This window comes from Scyliorhinus torazame, chromosome 6 (genome assembly GCF_047496885.1).
Source record: "Scyliorhinus torazame isolate Kashiwa2021f chromosome 6, sScyTor2.1, whole genome shotgun sequence".
In the NCBI taxonomy this organism is placed as follows: Eukaryota; Metazoa; Chordata; class Chondrichthyes; order Carcharhiniformes; family Scyliorhinidae; genus Scyliorhinus; species Scyliorhinus torazame.
Window position 1 is genome coordinate 235331087 of NC_092712.1, and position 22459 is coordinate 235353545.

A 22459-nucleotide genomic window follows, 5' to 3' on the forward strand; every position below is an offset into this window, starting at 1 on the left:
CGGATCACGGTGGTCTGGCTCAGGCTGCCATTGCTACAGTAATTGTTTTAAACACACTCATTTGTTACAAGTTACAGGCCCTTGGCTGCTCACTATGTCCTGTAAATGTTCACAGAGCCTCTGGTCATTTGGTAGTCCACCCAGGCCACCCCTCTAGACACCCTCAGACCCTAGCTGATCCATTAACAGAATGGGTGTGGCCAGGCTCAATCAGTGACACACCAGATGCTGCCACTCCTCAGTGCGCTCATCAGAAGCACAGCCCCACTGCAGAGGAAGCAGGGGAATAGCTGAGCTCACTCCAAACAAAGGACACATGCACCTTGGCCTTTGTCAACCTCCATAGCACACTGTCCCTCTTAGGGCAGCAGCCTCACTGACGACACTATCACCTTGACCACCCCTCAGGACTGCCAGCTGTCTTCAAGCCCTGCATGCCCACCTTGCCCCTGCTCCTATCCATCTGGTCAGGTGCATACCGTTGGCACCTGTCCTTCAAGGAGCTGCTAGACCGCCTGTGCCATCGAAGACTTTGGCTAACGAGGGAAACTATGCGCCACCTGTGCCACATGGTGGCGCACCTGGCACCACGGGAGTATGGGCAAGGATACACACTCCCAGTGGTTGTCAAGGTGAAGGTCGCCCTGAATTTCTATGCCTCTGGGTCTTTCCAGGGGCCGAGCGGGGAGCTGTCTGGGATCTCTCAGACATCGACACGCAGGTGCATCCGCGCTGTGATGGATGCCCTATGCAGTGGGGCAGTGGACTATATAAATTTCAGTCTGGATCAGGCACACCACAATGCCCGGGCAGCAGGATCTGCTGCCATCGCTGACATGCCCCAGGTCCAGGAGGTAATTGATGACACGCATGTCCCCCTACGAGAACCGACACATCAGGGGGAGTCCTTCATCAATTTAAAGGGATTCTACTCCCCGAACGTGCAGTTGGTGTGTGACCACCAGCTGAACATCATGCATGTCTGTGTCCGATATCCAGGCAGCGCACACGATGCACAGATCCTGGCGAACTCGTCATGGTATGTCAGGAATAAGCGAATGACTAGGGAAAGAGTAGGACCAGTCAAGGACAGGGATGGGAAATTGTGTGTGGAGTCTGAAGAGATAGGCGAGATACTAAATGAATATTTTTCGTCAGTATTCACTCAGGAAAAAGATAATGTTGTGGAGGAGAATGCTGAGCCCCAGGCTAATAGAATAGATGGCATTGAGGTACGTAGGGAAGAGGTGTTGGCAATTCTGGACAGGCTGAAAATAGATAAGTCCCCGGGACCTGATGGGATTTATCCTAGGATTCTATGGGAGGCCAGGGAAGAGATTGCTGGACCTTTGGCTTTGATTTTTATGTCATCATTGGCTACAGGAATAGTGCCAGAGGACTGGAGGACAGCAAATGTGGTCCCTTTGTTCAAAAAGGGGAGCAGAGACAACCCCGGCAACTATAGACCGGTGAGCCTCACGTCTGTAGTGGGTAAAGTCTTGGAGGGGATTATAAGGGACAAGATTTATAATCATCTAGATAGGAATGATATGATCAGGGATAGTCAGCATGGCTTTGTGAAGGGTAGGTCATGCCTCACAAACCTTATTGAGTTCTTTGAGAAGGTGACTGAACAGGTAGACGAGGGTAGAGCAGTTGATGTGGTGTATATGGATTTCAGCAAAGCGTTTGATAAGGTTCCCCACGGTAGGCTATTGCAAAAAATACGGAGGCTGGAGATTAAGGGTGATTTAGAGATGTGGATCAGAAATTGGCTAGCTGAAAGAAGACAGAGGGTGGTGGTTGATGGGAAATGTTCAGAATGGAGTACAGTCACAAGTGGAGTACCACAAGGATCTGTTCTGGGGCCGTTGCTGTTTGTCATTTTTATCAATGACCTAGAGGAAGGCACAGAAGGGTGGGTGAGTAAATTTGCAGATGATACTAAAGTCGGTGGTGTTGTCGATAGTGTGGAAGGATGTAGCAGGTTACAGAGGGATATAGATAAGCTGCAGAGCTGGGCTGAGAGGTGGCAAATGGAGTTTAATGTAGAGAAGTGTGAGGTGATTCACTTTGGAAGGAATAACAGGAATGCGGAATATTTGGCTAATGGTAAAGTTCTTGAAAGTGTGGCTGAGCAGAGGGATCTAGGTGTCCATGTACATAGATCCCTGAAAGTTGCCACCCAGGTTGATAGGGTTGTGAAGAAGGCCTATGGAGTGTTGGCCTTTATTGGTAGAGGGATTGAGTTCAGGAGTCGGGAGGTCATGTTGCAGCTGTACAGAACTCTGGTCCGGCCGCATTTGGAGTATCGCGTACAGTTCTGGTCACCGCATTATAGGAAGGACGTGGAGGCTTTGGAGCGGGTGCAGAGGAGATTTACCAGGATGTTGCCTGGTATGGAGGGAAAATCTTATGAGGAAAGGCTGACGGACTTGAGGTTGTTTTCGTTGGAGAGAAGAAGGTTAAGAGGAGACTTAATAGAGGCATACAAAATGATCAGGGGGTTGGATAGGGTGGACAGTGAGAGCCTTCTCCCGCGGATGGATATGGCTGGCACGAGGGGACATAACTTTAAACTGAGGGGTAATAGATATAGGACAGAGGTCAGAGGTAGGTTCTTTACGCAAAGAGTAGTGATGCCGTGGAATGCCCTACCTGCTACAGTAGTGAACTCGCCAACATTGAGGGCATTTAAAAGTTTATTGGATAAACATATGGATGATAATGGCATAGTGTAGGTTAGATGGCTTTTGTTTCGGTGCAACATCGTGGGCCGAAGGGCCTGTACTGCGCTGTATTGCTCTATGTTCTATGTTCTATGTTCCCGGCACCTCAGGGTTAAACCCTCAGGTGAGGAGTTGGCTCTTGGGCAACAAGGGTTACCCGCTGAGGACTTGGCTACTGATGCCTGTCCAGAGGCCCCAGAGTGACGCGGAGACCCGTTATAACAATGCCTATACAGTAATCAGCGTCACTGAGCGGTGCAAGGCACCCTCATGATGCACATCCGATGCCTGGACCGCTCCAGCGGAGCTCTCCAACATAGCCCCAGGAGTGTCTCCAATATTGTGGTGACCTGCTGCGTCCTGCACAACACCGTGCAGCAGAGGGGGAACATGCTAGAGGAGGTGGAAGAACACCAGACCTCAACAGATGAGGAGGATGGCCAGGAAGGGCCGCCCAATGTATGCTCCAGGGCTGCCGCACACAGGACAACCTCAACACCTGCAAATTTGCCAACCAAGAGGCCTGCCCCACCTCCCCATACCACCCCCCCTCCAAGTGGCAGCTCACATCCTCCCCTCTCCCTTCTCCCTTGACTGCACCTTCCCTGTCCCTCCTCTCTTCACTCCATCCCACCATCGCAGCTCTCCCTCCCCTCTCTGAGGGTCCTACCAGCATCATCACCACAGGGTGCTGGTCCTGGGCAGGCAGTATCAGTGGGTCTTGTCCACAGGGCGGAGGATGATGACAACTCACTGTGAGATGAACTCTGGTGCTCCTCATCATCACGCCCCCCCCCCCCCCCCACCTCTCTCCACACACCCCACCACCACCCTCACCCGGCATACTCTCTACATTCAACCCAGCCCATCCCTCATACCCTTCAGATAGAGGATTGAGGCAGGGCGGAGTGTTGGTGAAAAGGTGTTTACTGTGAAGATATACATTGATGTGCCCTGACCCCTATCTCTAACCTATGTGCTGCACCTGTGCCAACTTAACTAGTGTCTGACTTTCTTATCTTCCGTGCTCTAATGCTCCATTTACGTGTTTCCCCAGACAGCATATCAGATGTGGCGGCGGCCTGCTGCATTCTTGCCCTCTGACCTGAGATGCCTTTGGCCGTCCTCTAGAGCGTCTAGGCATGGATGGGCCTGGTTGGCTTTTGGATGTCAAAGGTGATGAGGTGCCACCCTATTCTACCCGCTACCCATAAAATGTACCAATGTCAGGTGGGGGGGGTTGGATTCAGAAACGTTGAAGTATTCCCTGAGGGAGGGTCCGAAATGGACTCCATCACTTCCTCCTCCCTCAGGGTGTTCAAAGGACCTGGGCTACTCAATGGGACAGCGATGAGGCCAGAGTGAGCTCCAGATGCTCCACCTTCATCTGTCACTGCCAGTCCTTGAGGTCCTCCCTCGTCTGAACCAGGGTCTCGATGCCCTCAACCATGGAGAACTGGGCCACGTCCCTCTGTGAGTGAGTCATCCCCCTCAGTCAGTGCCTGGCCAATGCAGTTAATGACTTCAGCTATGACCCTTTGTAAATGGCCCAGGTTCTGGAACACTGCAACAATGTCCATGTGGGCCCAGTACATGTCTGTCTGTGACTGAGCTATATTCCCCTGAGCCTCAGACATTGACTGCATAGTATGCCCAAGCCTTGGATGTCTTGACCTATGGTTCTGACCCAGGTCTTCCACGTGGGCGTCACCCGTACAGTGTTGGCCTGGGTACCACGCATTGTTGGCACAATCTCCTGCATCTGAAAGCGGCTGGACTCCTCCAGCTCCACTTGCAAATGCTGGAAAGTTCCTGACACCCCTCCTGTAAATCCTGGCTCTGTATCTGCATCTGCATCTCCACCAGTGATGGAATCATACTTTCCAGAAGGCCATCCCTGTCTGAACTTCAGCTGCTTTCTGGGATCGGGCAGCCCTCCAACTGTCCACCCCCTCCACCTGGTATCCTGCAGCATGTGTGACATGTGCAAAGAAGGTGACCCAGATGCCTCATCACTAAAATGCCCCACCGAGGTGAAAGCCTCTGCAATGATGGAGGGTGCAGGTGACAGTAATGGCCAAGTCAGTGACTTCCCGGGACTGGTCCTCCGGAATGTTCTGGGGATTTGGCTGGAGGTGAGGTACCCCAGATGGTATGATGACGCTCCTGCAAAACAAAAGACAAAGAGACATGGGGAGACCTTGGGAAGGAGCAGTCTATGGGAGAGGGGTGACTCACTTGCTATAAAGACAGAATTTTGCATTAGGAGCTCACTTGCATCTGAGATAGCCCTCTCCTGAACCTCGTTGGCTGACTTCAGTGCCCTCTGCTCTGTGGGGGTGAGATCCCTGAGGTCCGAGATGCGCCCTCTGGCCTTCTCCTGCTCCCGGCGATTGTGGGCTGCCTTTTCCAAGGGACACATAAAGGACATGGTGAGATACATGGAGGCGAGTTCCATGGGGGTCTGCAGCTGGTGGCATATGTGTGCAAGAGGACAACATAGGTGTTGAGGTTTGGTGCAAGATGGGATGTAAGGGAGATGCAGGCAGATGGATTTTGATTGGCATTTAGGGGAGATGAGGAGTGATGTGAGGAGTGATGGACAGGAGTGATGCCAGGGGCACGGAACTGGTGACTCACCCAAGCTGCCCTAAGGAGATCATTGATCTTCTTGCAGCACTGCATGCTGGCCAGCCTGGTGAGACTGACCACCTCAGCCATCTCCTCCCAGGCCCAGTTAACAATCGCGAGCTGGAGCCTCCTATGCACCCTGGGGAAGAGGATTTCCCGCCTCTCTCCCACTGTCTCAAGCATCCTGTCAAGGTCTACATCCAGGAACCAGGAAGGGAGGTCTTTTTCCTGCTATCTTATTGTCTGGAATGAAAGTATGTGGGGAATGGAACGCTTATAAGCAACTCCAGCTTGTCAAGCTCTCCAGCACCAATTCCAGCCCCAACAAGTCAGATGACGGAGAGAATGAGAATTGCTCTAGATTCACATGGGCAGAGTGCTGGCCCATTAACATGTCATGAATTGCTCCCCAAATAGCATACCCAACGGGAACGTGCACTGCACACAATTCGATCCCGGTGTCAACACTCAGTCTCCCAAACGGAGAATCGTGCACATTAGTTGCAAGTGGAATGTCTGCATTTCAGGGCATTCTGCCGAGTTACTTTCCTTCCAGTAATGAGACTAATGGTTTGTGGTCCGTTTCGATAACTACTTTAGCCCGATGGTATGGTTGGACAATTTCTCACAAGCCCATGTAACTGTGATAGCCTCTTCTATAATGTAATCCCTAATTTCTGTGTCTGATAGCACCCGAGATGCACCCATTCAGATCAGTCTGGAAACAGGACTGCCCATTGTTGCATTGATGAAGCATCAGCTGCGGGCATGGTAGGTAGTTATAGGTTACTAAGCCAAGGTATCGGGAGAGAGTAACATGTCTTTCATCTAGCTGAAGGCTGTCTCTTGATGTGTATCCCAACACCACACTTGCGTCTTCTTCAGTAGGTGTCTCAAGCACTCAGTGAGTTGCACTGGGTTCAAAAGGAATTGTGCCAGTGGATTCACCACACCCAGGAATCGTTCAAGATCTTGGACGGAGGAAAGGGTTGGAGATTCACTGGCTGCCCTTGTTTTTTTGCACCATTATGTCTTTGTTACTCACAATATAGCCTAAAAATTTGAATGCACGATTTGGATAATTCATACTTGTCATTAGATGTTGGTACTTCTTTCTGCAAATGGTTCAAGACAGCGTTAAGTCCCATGTAGGGTTCATGGACAAGAAGATCATCCATATGGCAGCTGACACTTTTCGGCCCATGTCCCAACGGCGTGCGGCACTCTCCTCGATGATGCCGTTTTGGGGGGGCGGAGCCTGCGAAAACAGGCGCCGCCCCCGATCCCTTTGTAAAAAGGGATTCTCCACCTGATCGCCGATTACGAATTCGGTGTCGGAGAACAGAGAATCTCGTGCAGTGTCTTTTTTGCCCTGGAATGTCTTTGGTATTCTTTTGTCTAATAAGCTGTTCCCTCACTGGGGGGGTTTCTGAACCTTCATTTGCCTTTCCCTCTTAGTATGGCTCAAGTTTACTGTTGGACCTCTGTTTGTCTGACTAACTGTATCACCATCTCCAAAGTGAAGTCTCTTCTTGATCGCAGTACATCAGAAAGGGTGTCATTGGGTCCCCAACTGTGATGCAATCTCATAACAGCTCAGATTTAAGATCAAAATATTTCAAACTACAGCCAGTCAATACAGGTAATTGTTAAAGGTTACTCGTTCATCAGGTTTCTAGGCCCTTTTGTCAAACTTTGTTCTTTCTAACATCCTGTTACTTCATAAATTAAGATAATTATTAAAGGCTTTAATGACTGTTTCGAATTTGTCTGATATTTCATTGATTCCTTGTCTTACTGATATATCATCAGCAATTGCTCTTATAAAGTATTGAGATATTCAGCCTCTGACATGGGGCAGAATTTTCCAGGTTTGTTTTAAAGTGTTGTCTCAGCGGGAAAGTGGTGTGTAGCCCACCAGATGTGCTGCTGGTTTTCTCCGCACAGAGCACCCCCCCATCCCCCCTGAAATGTTAAACACTTAGGAAAGTAAAATGCTGGAGGCAGGTCCCACACCGTCATTTTGATGGGGCATATTCTAAACGAATCCATTTCACCGGCAACGTCGGCCTTCCAGAGTTTGGGGCACCCTTTTTAAAGGGGACCCGGGACCCCGACCTAGTAGAATGAAAATTAAAACCAAAGATCTGCCCCAAGGGCATGGAGACAACCCCCCACCCCCACGCCAGCAAAGCACATTGGGAATCTCCCCTCCCCTAACACAGGGCACACCTCTTCCATGGACACAGGTAACCCTCCCCATGGAGCTCCCAAAGGAAACCCCCTCTGACACTGCCTCCTGGCACTGCTGCCTGAGTGCAGGGGGCAGTGCTAAGGGGCGGTACCCAGCACTTCCAGGGCAAGAGCCTCTCCTACCTGTGGGCTGTACTTACCTGTGTGCCCCCCGACAGGTTCTTTTCGTCAGGTTCATGTTGGTCCAGGCCTGTTCTAAACCACACCAATGTTACGGAAATCCAAATGTGGGAGATGATACAGCAGGGAAGCCAGTTAATGATATTACAATGTATTAAAAGGGGTTCCTGTCATTGCATGGCAGGAACCTCATCACGTCACTGGCGAGGGGCTATGGGGACGATTGTATCTCACAATCTCACCGGCGTGGATCTCGTTTTTGGCCTCTCCTAAGATTTTGCCATTTGCACTCCAGCAAACATGGGCTCAAAATCTCCCCTTTACTGTTTAAACCAGATGCAATTCTGAACCTTAAAAATTGCTTCCTCCTATCACTTCCACGTACCCAAATCGGTCTGGCAAGGTGAATTTGGAACATACAACTATTTTAAACTCTTAGGAGGTCAAACAAAGAACAAATAACAAAGAAAAGTACAGCACAGGTCGGCCTGGATTTTTAAAATTTCTGTTGCGGTAATAGACTTTTCCCACACTGATCAAGCTTGTTCAGTTGCTGACCCCTTTTAGTAATCGTTCCTAAACTCCACAGAATTTTGAAACTAATCACTGAAAGTTACAATTAAGCCCATTTCACTGCTTTCCTCCCATTAGGGAATTGTGTTGGAGCAGTCAATATTTATTTTCCAATTGCTGCCACGCAGTCACCACATGTAATCCACTAATCTCAGATCTGGGCTGTGTATTGAGACCCATGCTTACTAAGTGGAAGTTTATCCCATGTTGCCTGCTTACTGCACCGTTAAGCTGAAGATATGGATTTGGTGCCATTCTCAAGGTTCCCTTACCCTTCCTCGATCGTCATCAGGTTCTTTGACTCTGCTGCTGGATCGGGATTTTCACAGACCAGCACGTGCTGTGTTGTAGTCCTCGGTATGCTGCACAGTCTCTGCCTCTCAGCCTCTTTTACGGAACTCTTTTAGTGATTTTGTCCTTCCGATTGTACCTTTTTTCAGGTCAGACTTGTAAACTTCTTTGAATTTGATGTTTGTAGTTTTCAGGGTCTTTCACTGCTGCCACCATATTATATATTTGTTGTGACTGGCTAAGGAACAGTTTTAGAGACATAAATATGCCTGATCAATAACTGGCTTATTGGATGAAGTTAATTATTTACAGATATACAAGACTACAGGCGTTAGTCAGTCTGAGCCATGAACATTTTCCTTCTAGGTTCCTAGTCAAGTGACACTCTCACATTGTCATGTGGGTGGTAATGTTTTCACAGTCTCACATATTAACCATTTCGAACCTGAATACCCATATACTACAGATTCTTTAAGCTGTTGACTGTATGACGTAAAATCCAGGAATGGATTTAGAGATTTAGTTTGATTCTGAACTGGACTTCCAAAGATGTCCAAATCATATTTGGGGAATACCTTTGGTCTTCTTCCATGAGCCCAGGTGTGCTGAGCCTATGTAATCATTCATTGACAGAAATCTTTGGATCCTCACTGTCTTCAGGTGATGTCCCGGAGGACTGGGGAATAGCCAATGTTGTTCCTTTGTTTCAGAAGGGTAGCAAGGATAATCCAGGGCACTACAGGCCGGTGAGCCTTACGTCAGTGGTAGGGAAATTGCTGGAGAGAATTCTTCGAGACATGATCTACTCCCATATGGAAGCAAGTGGATGTATTAGCGAGAGGCAGCACGGTTTTGTGAAGGGGAGGTCGTGTCTCATTAACTTGAGAGAGTTTTTTGAGGTGGTCACAAAGATGATTGATGCAGGTAGGGCAGTGGATGTTGTCTATATGGACTTCAGTAAGGCCTTTGACAAGGTCCCTCGTGGCAGTCTGGTACAAAAGGTGAGTCACATGGGATCAGAGGTGAGCTGGCAAGATGGATACAGAACTGGCTAGGTCATAGAAGGCAGAGTGCAGCAATGGAAGGGTGCTTTTCTGATTGGAGTAGTGGTGTTCCGCAGGGATCAGTGCTGGGAACTTTGCTGTTCGTAGTATATATAAGTGATTTGGAGGAAAATGTAACTGGTCTGATTAGTAAGTTTGCAGACGACACAAAGGTAGGTGGAATTGCGGATAGCAATGAGGACTGTCAGAGGATACAGCAGGATTTAGATCGTTTGGAGACTTGGGAGGAGAGATGGCAGATGGGGTTTAATCCGGACAAATGTGAGGTAATGCATTTTGGAAGGTCTAATGCAGGTAGGGAATAGACAGTGAATGCTAGAACCCTCAAGAGTATTCACAGTCAGAGAGACCTAGGTGTACAGGTCCACAGGTCACTGAAAGGGGCAACACAGGTGTAGAAGGTAGTCAAGAAGGCATACAACATGCTTGCCTTCATTGACCGGGGCATTGAGTATAAAAATTTGGCAAGTCAGTTTGCAGCTGTATAGAACCTTAATTAGGCCACACCTGGAGTACAGCGTTCAATTCTGGTCGTCACACAACCAGAAGGATGTGGAGGCTTTAGAGAGGGTGCAGAAGCGATTTACCAGTATGGTGCCTGGTATAGAGGGCATCAGCTATGAGAAGAGGTTGAATAAACTGGTTTGTTCTCACTGGAACGACGGAGGTTGAGGGGCGACCTGATAGAGGTCTGCAAAATTATGAGGGGCATAGAGAGGGTGGATAGTCAGAAACTTTTTCGCAGGGTAGAGGGGTCAATTACTAGGGGGTGTGGATTTAAGGTGCGAGGGGCAAGGTTTCGAGGAGATGTATGAGGCAGGTTTTTTTACAGAGAGGGTAGTGGGTGCCTGTAACTGGCTGCCGGAGGAGGTGGTGGAAGCAGGGACGATAGTGACATTTAAGGGGCATCTTGACAAATACATGAATAGGATGGGAATAGAGTGATACGGACCCCGGAGGTGTAGAAGATTTTAGTTTAGACGGGCAGCATGGTCGGCGCAGGCTTGGAGGGCTGAAGGGCCTGTTCCTGTGCTGTACTTTTCTTTGTTCTTTGTTTGTTCTTTGTATTTCCAGTAGCTAAAACAATCTTTATGGCCTGTGTGTCTGGCCTGGACATGTGTGAATCAACAAACCATCGATGGGACCTTCCGTTCCCGCTCTCCAGCGGCATTTACTGGTGCCACTGTAGTCAATTGACATTTGACTGGCTCACCGCATTTTGCAGTCCCAGCCACGACAGATACTGCCAGGGAAAATCCCAGCTCATAAGTCTATGTGTTGCTTATTGGTTTGAATTCAGAGAGTAGGTTAACCAGCCATACAATTTTGACAACATTTTTGTAATATTTGCTGGATCTTTTTTATTCTCTGCCATTTAACCAAATACTCCTGCTGTTTTTCTGTTCAGGATTCAAATTGAACACTTGAAATACACTGCTGTGTATCAGTTGCTTATATTTCCTGCAGTCACTACAGTATATACCACTGCTACTGTAACATGTGGGATGATTGGCACTGCTGCTGTTTGTATTTCGGAAGCTCTGCACTGAGTTGTAATGGGAAAACTCAATGATACTCCACAAAATGTGTAATACCGCTGAAGGCTTTTCCAGTTTTCATTAACTCCCAATTTGTTCTGTCATTTTTTTAAAAACTTATTCGGCCCAGTTTCCACGATATTTCTTGGTTCCCCCTTGCCTGAAATCTACCCACACTGCATCCTACGATTCACTTTGCCTGATGAGAACTGCCCAGTGCTGAATCTCTTGAGGGGCTGTCACTGCCAGTTGAACTCACAGAGTGTGCGCTCTGACCTCCATTAAGAGTCTGCACATTTTGCATTGACTAAGTGATTTTAAACTTCGGACTCTTTTCTGCTTACCAGATTAATCCATCAGCAATGAGAACAACATTGAATAACATAGAACATACAGTGCAGAAGGAGGCCATTTGACCCATCGAGCCTGCACCAACCCAGTTAAGCCCTCACTTCCACCCTATCCCCATAACCCAATAACCACTCCTAACCTTTTTGGACACTAAGGGCAATTTATGATGGCCAATCCACCTAACCTGCACATCTTTGGACTGTGGGAGGAAACCGGAGCACCCGGAGGAAATCCACGCAGACACGGGGAGAAAGTGCAAACTCCGCACAGACACTGACCCAGCAGGGAATCGAACCTGGGACCCTGGAAGTCGCCATCAAAGAATAACAAAGAACAAAGAAAATTACAGCACAGGAACAGGCCCTTCGGCCCTCCCAGCCTGCGCCAATCCAAATCCTTTATCTAAACCTGTCGCCTATTTTCCAAGGATCTACTTCCCTCTGTTCCCCGCCCATTCATATATCTGTCTAGATGCATCTTAAATGATATTATTGTGCCCGCCTTTACCACCTCCGCTGGCAAAGCGTTCCAGGCACCCACCACCCTCTGCGTAAAAAACTTTCCACGCACATCTCCCTTAAACTTTCCCCCTCTCACCTTGAAATCGCGACCCTTTGTAATTGACACCCCCTCTCTTTAAACAAGCTTGTTGCTATCCACCCTCATAATTTTGTAGACCTCAATCAGGTCCCCCCTCAACCTCCGTCTTTCCAACGAAAACAATCCTAATCTACTCAACCTTTCTTCATAGCTAGCACCCTCCATACCAGGCAACATCCTGGTGAACCTCCTCTGCACCCTCTCTAAACCATCCACATCTTTCTGGTGGCGACCAGAACTGCACGCAGTATTCCAAATGTGGCCTAACCAAAGTCCTATACAACTGTAACATGACCTGCCGACTCTGGTACTCAATACCCCGTCCGATGAAGGCAAGCATGCTGTATGCCTTCTTGACCACTCTATCGACCTGCGTTGCCACCTTCAGGGTACAATGGACCTGAACTCCCAGATTTCTCTGTACATCAATTTTCCCCAGGACTCTTCCATTGACCATATAGTCCGCTCTTGAATTAGATCTTCCAAAATGCATCACCTCGCATTTGCCTGGATTGAGCTCCATCTGCCATTTCTCTGCCCAACTCTCCAATCTATCTATATTTTGCTGTATTCTCTGACAGTCCTCGCTATCTGCAACTCCACCAATCTTAGTATCATCTGCAAACTTGCTAATCAGACTACCTATACCTTCGTCCAGATCATTTATGTATATCACAAACAGCAGTGGTCCGAGCACGGACCCCTGTAGTCACCACGGATCACTAGTCACCTTTCTCCATTTTGAGACACTCCCTTCCATCACTACTCTCTGTCTCCTGTTGCCTAGCCAGTTCTTTATCCATCTAGCTAGTACACCCTGAACCCCATACGACTTCACTTTTTCCATCAACCTGCCATGGGAAACTTTATCAAACACCTTACTGAAGTCCATGTATATGCCATCTACAGCCCTTCCCTCTTCAATTAACTTTGTCACTTCCTCAAAGAATTCTATTAGGTTTGTAAGACATGACATTCCCTGCACAAAACCATACTGCCTATCACTGATAAATCTATTTTCTTCCAAATGTGAATAGATCCTATCCCTCAGTATCTTCTCCAACAGTTTGCCACCACTGACGTCAAGCTCACAGGTCTATAATTCCCTGGATTATCCCTGCTACCCTTCTTAAACAAAGGGACAACATTAGCAATTCTCCAGTCCTCCGGGACCTCACCCGTGCTCAAGGATGCTGCAAAGATATCTGTTAAGGCCCCAGCTATTTTGTCCCTCGCTTCCCTCAGTAACCTGGGATAAATCCCATCCGGACCTGGGGACTTGTCCACCTTAATTAATGCCTTTTAGAATACCCAAAACTTCCCCCTTCCTTATGCTGACTTGACCTAGAGTATTTAAACATCCCTCCCAAGCCTCAACATCCGTCATGTCCCTCTCCTTGGTGAATACTGATGCAAAGTACTCATTAAGAATCTCACCCATTTCCTCTGACTCCACGCATAATTCCCTCTTTTGTCTTTGAGTGGGCCAATCCTTTCTCTAGTTACCCTCTTGCTCCTTGTATATGAATAAAAGGCTTTGGGATTTTCCTTAACCCTGGTAGCCAAAGATATTTCATGACCCCTTTTAGCCCTCTTTATTGCGCGTTTGAGATTTGTCCTACTTTCCCGATATTCCTCCAAAGCTTCATCAGTTTTAAGTCGCCTAGATCTTATGTATGCTCCAAAGTGAGTCCATCCGCAGCTTCAGAGCCGTCATGCGGTCTAACAGGAGCTGCAGCTGGACACACTTCCCGCATGTGAAGGAGTCAGGGGCATCGGCCGTGTCCCTGAACTCCCACATTGAGCACGAGGAGCATCTGGGATCTCCTGCCATTTTTACACTTTATCTTAACTGATTACAAATATAATATCAAATAATGAATAAGTGAAAGGAATAAGGATTTTACTTACCAATCACAATACTTACCAACACACGAAGAGTTAAATTTCTCCCAGCTGCTGCTAATTGGAGCACTTTCCTTACCAGCCGATCAGGTCACTGCTTTGCTGTGATGTCACTCTTCAAGGTAAGTTTTTAAAGAGGAAAACCTACCTTCCTGACAGACATCTGGCCACTGCTCCCACCGAAAATCTGAAGGCCGCTTCTCCGGCAGATGTGTCCCCGCCGCTCTCCTCGCGCTCTTTTATCCTGTGTCCCCCCCCGCTCTCCTTGGGCTCTTTTATCCTGTGTCCCCGCCGCTCTCCTCGCGCTCTTTCACTGTGTCCCTGCCGGTCTCCTCACGCTCTTTTATCCTGTGTCCCTGTCGCTCTCCTCACGCTCTTTTATCCTGTGTCCATGCCGCTCTCCTCGCGTTCTTTCACTGAGTCTCCGCCGCTCTCCTCACGTTCTTTCACTGAGTCTCCACTGCTCTCCTCGCGCTCTTTCACTGAGTCCCCGCCGCTCTCCTCGCGCTCTTTAACTGCAGGCTGTGACATCACAGTTCAACTTCTTTCCACTTCTACCTGCCCTCAAATCTCCCTCTTGATCTTTACTCGGCTGGGATCCTTACAGTGATTGTCTTTTTTTTTTCGTTAGAGGAGGAGGTAGGGAGGGAATCACTGAAGAAGTGTCATCGACCCAGATGATCATTGGCTATTTTCCCCTTTGAGGGGGAGAGCTGACTGGTGGTGATTTAACTTGAGGGTCGCCACACCTTAGGTGAGGGACAAGGTTGAGAAGGTGGGGCCTTCATGAATAACCTGAATTACATTAATAACAACATTGTATATGGTGTACTTGAAAATGAATAATTCTCCACTGCTGGCATCACATTGTGCTTTTATTATCCTTCTGCTTAATTTGTAGATAAACATTGAGGCACCAACCATATATAAAGGTTTGGTTAACACAAAATATTAAAGTTCATTTATTAAGGATCAAAGAAGTCAGTAGCAAAATTACACAATGACAGAACTTGTAGATATGACTGAGTTGGCAGCCTCTTCAGAACAAACTGAAATAGAGATAGTTAAGTAAGTTGCATTTGTATTTGGTTTAAGTTTAATTAATATTCCTGGATTTGTGGATTAAGCAAGGGGGAACCAATTCTTCGTTTCACTTTTTTAAAAGTTGCCTGAGTCTGTGGGTTTGTTTGTATACCTGCATTTTAATGAGGTTTTCTGACTTTTTTAAAATAAATATTTTTATTTAAGTTTGCATTTTTACACTGTACAAGAAATGCATGAAACCGTTATAATTTGAAGTTTACACATTGTTTCTTTTCAGCACCCCGCTTCACCTCTCCTTTCTCCCCCCCCCCCCCCCCCCCCCCCACCCCCCCCGGCCCTGCTTCCCCCTCCCCTTTTCTGCTGTCTCCGGGTCCTACCCTAAGCTCCTCTGTTCATCGTAGATGGTTGGTTTGGCACTTGTTTTACTCAGATAGCTTTCTTGTCCCTGTATTGGCCTCTACCTGGGTTCCCTTTTGGCGTCTCCTGGGGTCTCTCCCCCCTCTTTCCCCCACCTCGTTCCTGTCTGCTTTCTCTAGCCCTGGTGGGTCCCGGGCTTCCCCCCGCATCCCCACCCCCTCCCCTCGTTCGATCCGTTGTTGGCTTCCAACAGGTCTTGGAACAGGCTGAGGAATGGCCCCCACTCTTTGTGGAAGTCATCTTCCGACCCTTGGATAGTTTTCATAGAATTTACAATGCAGAAGGAGGCAATTCGGCCCATCGAGTCTGCACCGGCTCTTGGAAAGAGCACCCTACCCAAGGTCAACACCTCCACCCTATCCCCATAACCCAGTAACCCCACCCAACACTAAGGGCAATTTTGGACACTAAGGGCAATTTAGAATGGCCAATCCACCTAACCTGCACACCTTTGGACTGTGGGAGGAAACCGGAGCACCCGGAGGAAACCCACGCACACACGGGGAGGATGTGCAGACTCCGCACAGACAGTGACCCAAGCCGGAATCGAACCTGGGACCCTGAAGCTGTGAAGCAATTGTGCTATCGTGCTAACCATTGTGATACCCTGCCGCCCAGCTTAGATGTGTTGCTCTAGGGTTAAAGCAACAGGGCACGTTGGATCTTAAGGGCGATACAAAGATGTCAAGAGTTTACGTGAGAGAGGGAACTGCAGGAAGCAGGTCCTAAAGGGAAAGGAGAAAGGTCCGATGGAGACCTTTAAGTTAAGTTAAAGGACAAGGTCAGGGAATCTGGAACAGGTCCAGTTCAGTGAAGTTACCCCACTGCCTCCCCTAGAGGGGAGGGCAGAATTGATGAGAGAGGCATAGCATTTGTTGGGCTCACAGTGTGGTGCATTTGTGTGTGCTGGGAGCTACACGGCCTACACACAGGGCCCTGTTGTTTGCAGACAGAGAGAACATGTACACACATTGGCCGGTACATTGTGCCTGCATTTACCGCGAGCTCAAACGTGTAATGATATGTATATAGGTACGCCAGTGAAGGGTTAATTATTACATCTCAGTGTAATTCAAACACTAGAGGGCACCACCAGTTCCCAGTATAAATATCAGACCTCAGGGAATCTTGGGTATTCTCAGTAGTGTTAACAGAGGAGAAGTATTGATCACAGCTCAAGGAGTGGTTTAGATTAGCGAGAAATAGCACGAGGACATCATTAGTTAATTCTAGATTATGGATTACTGTTTAACAGACTCAATCTTACTTTACGAATAGTTATAGCTCTGTAGAGTGTACAAACTCTATTTAATTTAACCATTATTCAATAAATCAGTTTTGCTTCAGTCTAAAGATTGCTGGTTTCTTTATCATCAACTCATCTGACCATTCTGGATCACAAGGCAAACAATAATGACATATTACCACAAAGTGTAATATAACAAAATGGTGATGCGGGCAAAAAATTCCACTAGAGACCAAAACCGGCATCTCGCCAGAGAGATCTTGGGACATGATTGTCACCACAACTAATAACATAAGGTTTCCACCCAGGAATGTCGAGAACCTCATTTAGATACATTAAAATATAATTACAGGACTTTCCGGCTGTATTGTTCCCCACCTCCCCTGCCACATTGGGATCAACCCCCCCCCCCCCCCCCCGCGCCCCCCCACATCGAAGTTTACAACAAGTTTTTATAAATGGGAACCAGGCGAAGGAACCGAGCAATGGCCATTGTTCCTCTGACTGAGTGGGCACCCAAAGCTAAGTATAGGCTTTAGTAATAGTGGTAGTTTGGTTTGTAGAGTTTATGCATGAGTAGATTTGACTGTGTGTAAATAAATGAGCATTGCTTTTGAACTTACTAACTGGTGTATCGAGTCATTGATCAGTATTCGGTTCTGAACCTTGTGGCGGTGTCGAAAGATACCTGGCGACTCTTGAGCAAACGTGATTAAATAGAGCCAACTTAAGAACCAACCAAAAGTTAGCAACAAGTGACAAGGTATTGGAGGTATTGGCGGGCTTAAAAGTGGAGAAATCTCCAGGCCCAGATGAACTGTGTCCCAGGTTACTGTGGGAGGAGATTGCTGAGGCTCTAATCCAAAGCTTTAATTCCTCCCTGGTCACGGGTCGAGATGCCAGAGGATTGGGGAACAGATAATATGGTCCCACTATTTAAGAAAGGTTGTAGAGACAAGCCAGGAAACTACAAACCAGTGAGTCTCAAGTCAATGCTTGGGAAACTACTGGAAAAGATTCTGAAGGAGAGAATCTATCTCCACTTACAGAGGCAAGGTTTGATCCGGGATAGTCAGCATGACTTTGTCAGAGGGAAGTCATGCGTAACAAGGTAATTGAATTTTTTGAGCATTTAACCAAGTGTATAGATGAAGGTAGTGCAGTCGATGTAGTTTACATGGATTTCAGCAAAGCTTTTGACAAGGTCCCACATGGGAGACTTGTTAAGAAGGCACATGGGATACAGGGTTATTTGATAAGGCGGATTCATAATTGACTTAACAGTAGGAGATAGAGGGTGATGATAGACAATTGATTTAGTTTCTGAAAGCCAGTGATCAGTGGCTGGGATCTGTACTGGGCCCCCTATCATTTGTCATTTATATTAAATGACATAGATGACTATGTGGGGGGTAGGATCAGTAAGCTTGCGGATGGCACAAAGATTGGCTGGGTGGTTAACAGTGAGGTTGGACTTCCGGGTGCGGCGATGACCAGCTAAGTCGCACGTTTCGGCAGCTCCCGGTGGAACGGACTTTTGGGCTCTTAATAAGAGCCCCAACGGCAATTTTAACGGCTAGAAGCACTGTGCGGTAAACCAGAAGGGACTCCCCCCTGGAAACGGATGGAAAAAGGAGAGGGAAGTGGCCAGATTGCAGTGGATCCTTTGGAGCAGCGGCAAGGAAGGCGAGCAAGAACCAAGATGGCGACGGAAGGTGGCAGTTTAACATGGGGCCCTGAACAACAAGAGTTTTTGAAATGTTGCGTGGAAGAACTTAAAAAGGAACTGAAGAAGGAGCTGTTGGCCCCGATATTACAGGCGATCGAAGGGCTAAAGGATGAGCAAAAGACCCAGGAGCGGGAGCTTCGGGTCGTGAAGGCAAAGGCTACCGAGAACGAGGACGATATACGGTGGTGAAGACGGAGATGCACGAGGCACACCATAAACGATGTGTGGAAAGACTGGAGGTGCTGGAGAATAACGCGAGGAGGAATAATTTAAGGATTCTTGGTCTTCCTGAAGGTGCAGAAGGAGCAGACGTCGGGGCATATGTGAGCACGATGCTGCACTCGTTAATGGGAGCGGAGGCCCCGGCGGGTCCGCTGGAGGTGGAGGGAGCATACCGAGTGATGGCGCGAGGACCGAGAGCAGGAGAAATTCCTAGAGCCATAATGGTGAGATTCCTCCGTTTTAAGGACAAAGAGATGGTCCTTAGATGGGCAAAGAAAACTCGGAGCAGTAGGTGGGAGAACGCGGTGATCCGCGTATATCAAGACTGGAGTGCGGAGGTGGCGAGAAGGAGAGCGAGCTTTAATCGGGCCAAGGCGGTGCTTCACAAAAAGAAGATAACATTTGGAATGCTGCAACCGGCAAGACTGTGGGTCACATATCAAGGGAGGCACCACTACTTTGAGACGGCGGATGAGGCGTGGACTTTTATTGTGGAAGAAAAACTGGAATAAGCGGGTTATTAAAAAAGAACGTTTGAAACAAAGTGGTGGGGCGAGTATGGGGGGCGAAGAGGGGGGAAAAAGGGGGGGAAAGATGAGTTTTATGTTATTAATCCTGCGATGCGGTAACTTTTCTCTCTTCCACAGGTGGTGGTGGAGGGAGGAAGGGAGGTGGAGGAGATGGGGCGTTGGCCATGGGGGGGCGGGGCCAAAAGGGAAGCGCGGGCTTTGTTCCCGCGCTATGATAATCATGGCGGGAATAGGGAAGCAGGAAGGAGGGGGCGTCGCACGGTGCGAGCCGAGGTCACGGGGGGAAGCCGAGGTCGGCCAGAGTTTGCTGACTTCTGGGAGCAACATGGGGGGAGTAACTACGCTAGTGGGGGATCTAGCGGGGGGGGGTGGGAGGGGGGAGTTACTGGGTTGCTGCTGCTGGGGAGAGGGGGGAGCCGGAATGGGGTGCGGTGGGTGAGGGGGCACCGCCTGGGGGGGACACAGCTGCGTTGGAACCGGGTGAGGAGCTGGGAAAAAGGGGATGGCTAATCGACAAGGGGGGAGGGTAAAAAGCCCCCCAACCCGGTTGATCACGTGGAATGTGAGAGGGCTGAACGGGCCGATAAAGAGGGCACGAGTACTCGCACACCTTAAGAAACTTAAGGCAGACGTGGTTATGTTACAAGAGACGCACTTGAAACTTATAGACCAGGTTAGACTACGCAAAGGATGGGTGGGGCAGGTGTTTCATTCGGGGCTAGATGCGAAAAACAGGGGGGTGGCTATACTAGTGGGGAAGCGGGTTATGTTTGAGGCAAAGACCATAGTGGCGGATAGCGGGGGCAGGTACGTGATGGTGAGTGGCAAATTACAGGGGGAGGCGGTGGTCTTGGTAAACGTATATGCCCCGAACTGGGATGATGCCAATTTTATGAGGCGCATGCTAGGACGCATCCCGGACCTCGAGGTGGGAAAGTTGGTAATGGGGGGAGATTTTAATACGGTGCTGGAGCCAGGGCTGGACAGGTCGAGATCCAGGACTGGAAGGAGGCCGGCTGCAGCCAAGGTGCTTAAAGATTTTATGGAGCAGATGGGAGGAGTAGACCCGTGGAGATTTAGCAGACCGAGGAGTAAGGAGTTTTCGTTTTTCTCCTATGTCCACAAAGTTTATTCGCGAATAGACTTTTTTGTTTTGGGAAGGGCGTTGATCCCGAAGGTGAGGGGGACGGAGTATACGGCTATAGCCATTTCGGATCACGCTCCACATTGGGTAGACTTGGAGATAGGGGAGGAAACAGAAGGGCGTCCACCCTGGAGAATGGACATGGGACTAATGGCAGATGAAGGGGTGTGTCTAAGGGTGAGGGGGTGCATTGAAAAATACTTGGAACTCAATGATAACAGGGAGGTCCAGGTGGGAGTGGTCTGGGAGGCGCTGAAGGCAGTGGTTAGAGGGGAGCTGATATCAATAAGGGCACATAAAGGAAAGCAGGAGAGTAGGGAACGGGAGCGGTTGCTGCAAGAACATCTGAGGGTGGACAGGCAATATGCGGAGGCACCGGAGGAGGGACTGTACAGGGAAAGGCAAAGGTTACACGTAGAATTTGACTTGCTGACAACGGGTACTGCAGAAGCACAGTGGAGGAAGGCACAGGGTGTACAGTATGAGTATGGGGAGAAGGCGAGCAGGTTGCTGGCCCATCAATTGAGGAAAAGGGGAGCAGCGAGGGAAATAGGGGGAGTGAGGGATGAGGAAGGAGAGATAGAGCGGGGAACGGAGAGAGTGAATGGAGTGTTCAAGGCATTCTATAAAAGATTATACGAAGCTCGGCCCCCGGATGGGAAGGAGAGAATGATGTGCTTCCTGGACCAGCTGGAATTTCCTAAGGTGGAGGAGCAGGAGAGGGTGGGACTGGGAGCACAGATCGAGATAGAGGAAGTAGTGAAAGGAATTAGGAGTATGCAGGCGGGGAAGGCTCCGGGACCGGATGGATTTCCAGTCGAATTTTATAGGAAATATGTGGACTTGCTTGCCCCGATACTGATGAGAACCTTTAATGAGGCGAAGGAAAGGGGACAGCTGCCCCCGACTATGTCGGAGGTAATGATATCGCTTCTCCTAGAGAAGGAAAAAGACCCGCTGCAATGCGGGTCCTATAGACCTATTTCCCTCCTAAATGTCGACGCTAAGATTCTGGCCAAGGTAATGGCAATGAGGATAGAGGATTGTGTCCCGGGGGTAGTCCATGAGGACCAAACTGGGTTTGTGAAGGGGAGACAGCTGAATACGAATATACGGAGGCTGCTAGGGGTAATGATGATGCCCCCACCAGAGGGGGAAGCGGAGATAGTGGTGGCGATGGATGCCGAGAAAGCATTTGATAGAGTGGAGTGGGATTATTTGTGGGAGGTGTTGAGGAGATTTGGCTTTGGAGATGAGTATATTAGATGGGTACAGCTGCTGTATAGGGCCCCAATGGCGAGCGTGGTCACGAATGGACGGGGGTCTGCGTATTTTCAGCTCCATAGAGGGACGAGGCAGGGATGTCCTCTGTCCCCATTATTGTTTGCACTGGCGATTGAGCCCCTGGCAATAGCATTGAGGGGTTCCAGGAAGTGGAGGGGAGTACTTGGGAGGAGAGGAACACCGGGTATCTCTTTACGCGGATGATTTATTGGTGTATGTGGCGGACCCGGCGGAGGGGATGCCAGAGATAATGCGGATACTTGGGGAGTTTGGAGAATTTTCAGGATATAAGCTGAACATGGGGAAAAGTGAGCTGTTTGTGGTGCATCCAGGGGAGCAGAGCGGAGAAATAGAGGACTTACCGCTGAGGAAGGTAACAAGGGACTTTCGCTACTTGGGGATCCAGATAGCCAAGAATTGGGGTACATTGCATAGGTTAAACTTAACGCGGCTGGTGGAACAGATGGAGGAGGACTTCAAGAGATGGGACATGGTATCCCTGTCACTGGCAGGGAGGGTACAAGCGGTTAAAATGGTGGTCCTCCCGAGATTCCTCTTTGTGTTTCAGTGCCTCCCGGTGGTGATCACGAAGGCTCTTTTCAAAAGGATTGAGAAGAGTATCATGAGTTTTGTGTGGGCCGGGAAGACCCCGAGAGTGAGGAAGGGATTTTTGCAGCGTAGTAAGGATAGGGGGGGGCTGGCGCTACCGAGCCTGAGTGAGTACTACTGGGCTGCCAACATCTCAATGGTATGTAAGTGGATGGGAGAAGAGGAGGGAGCGGCGTGTA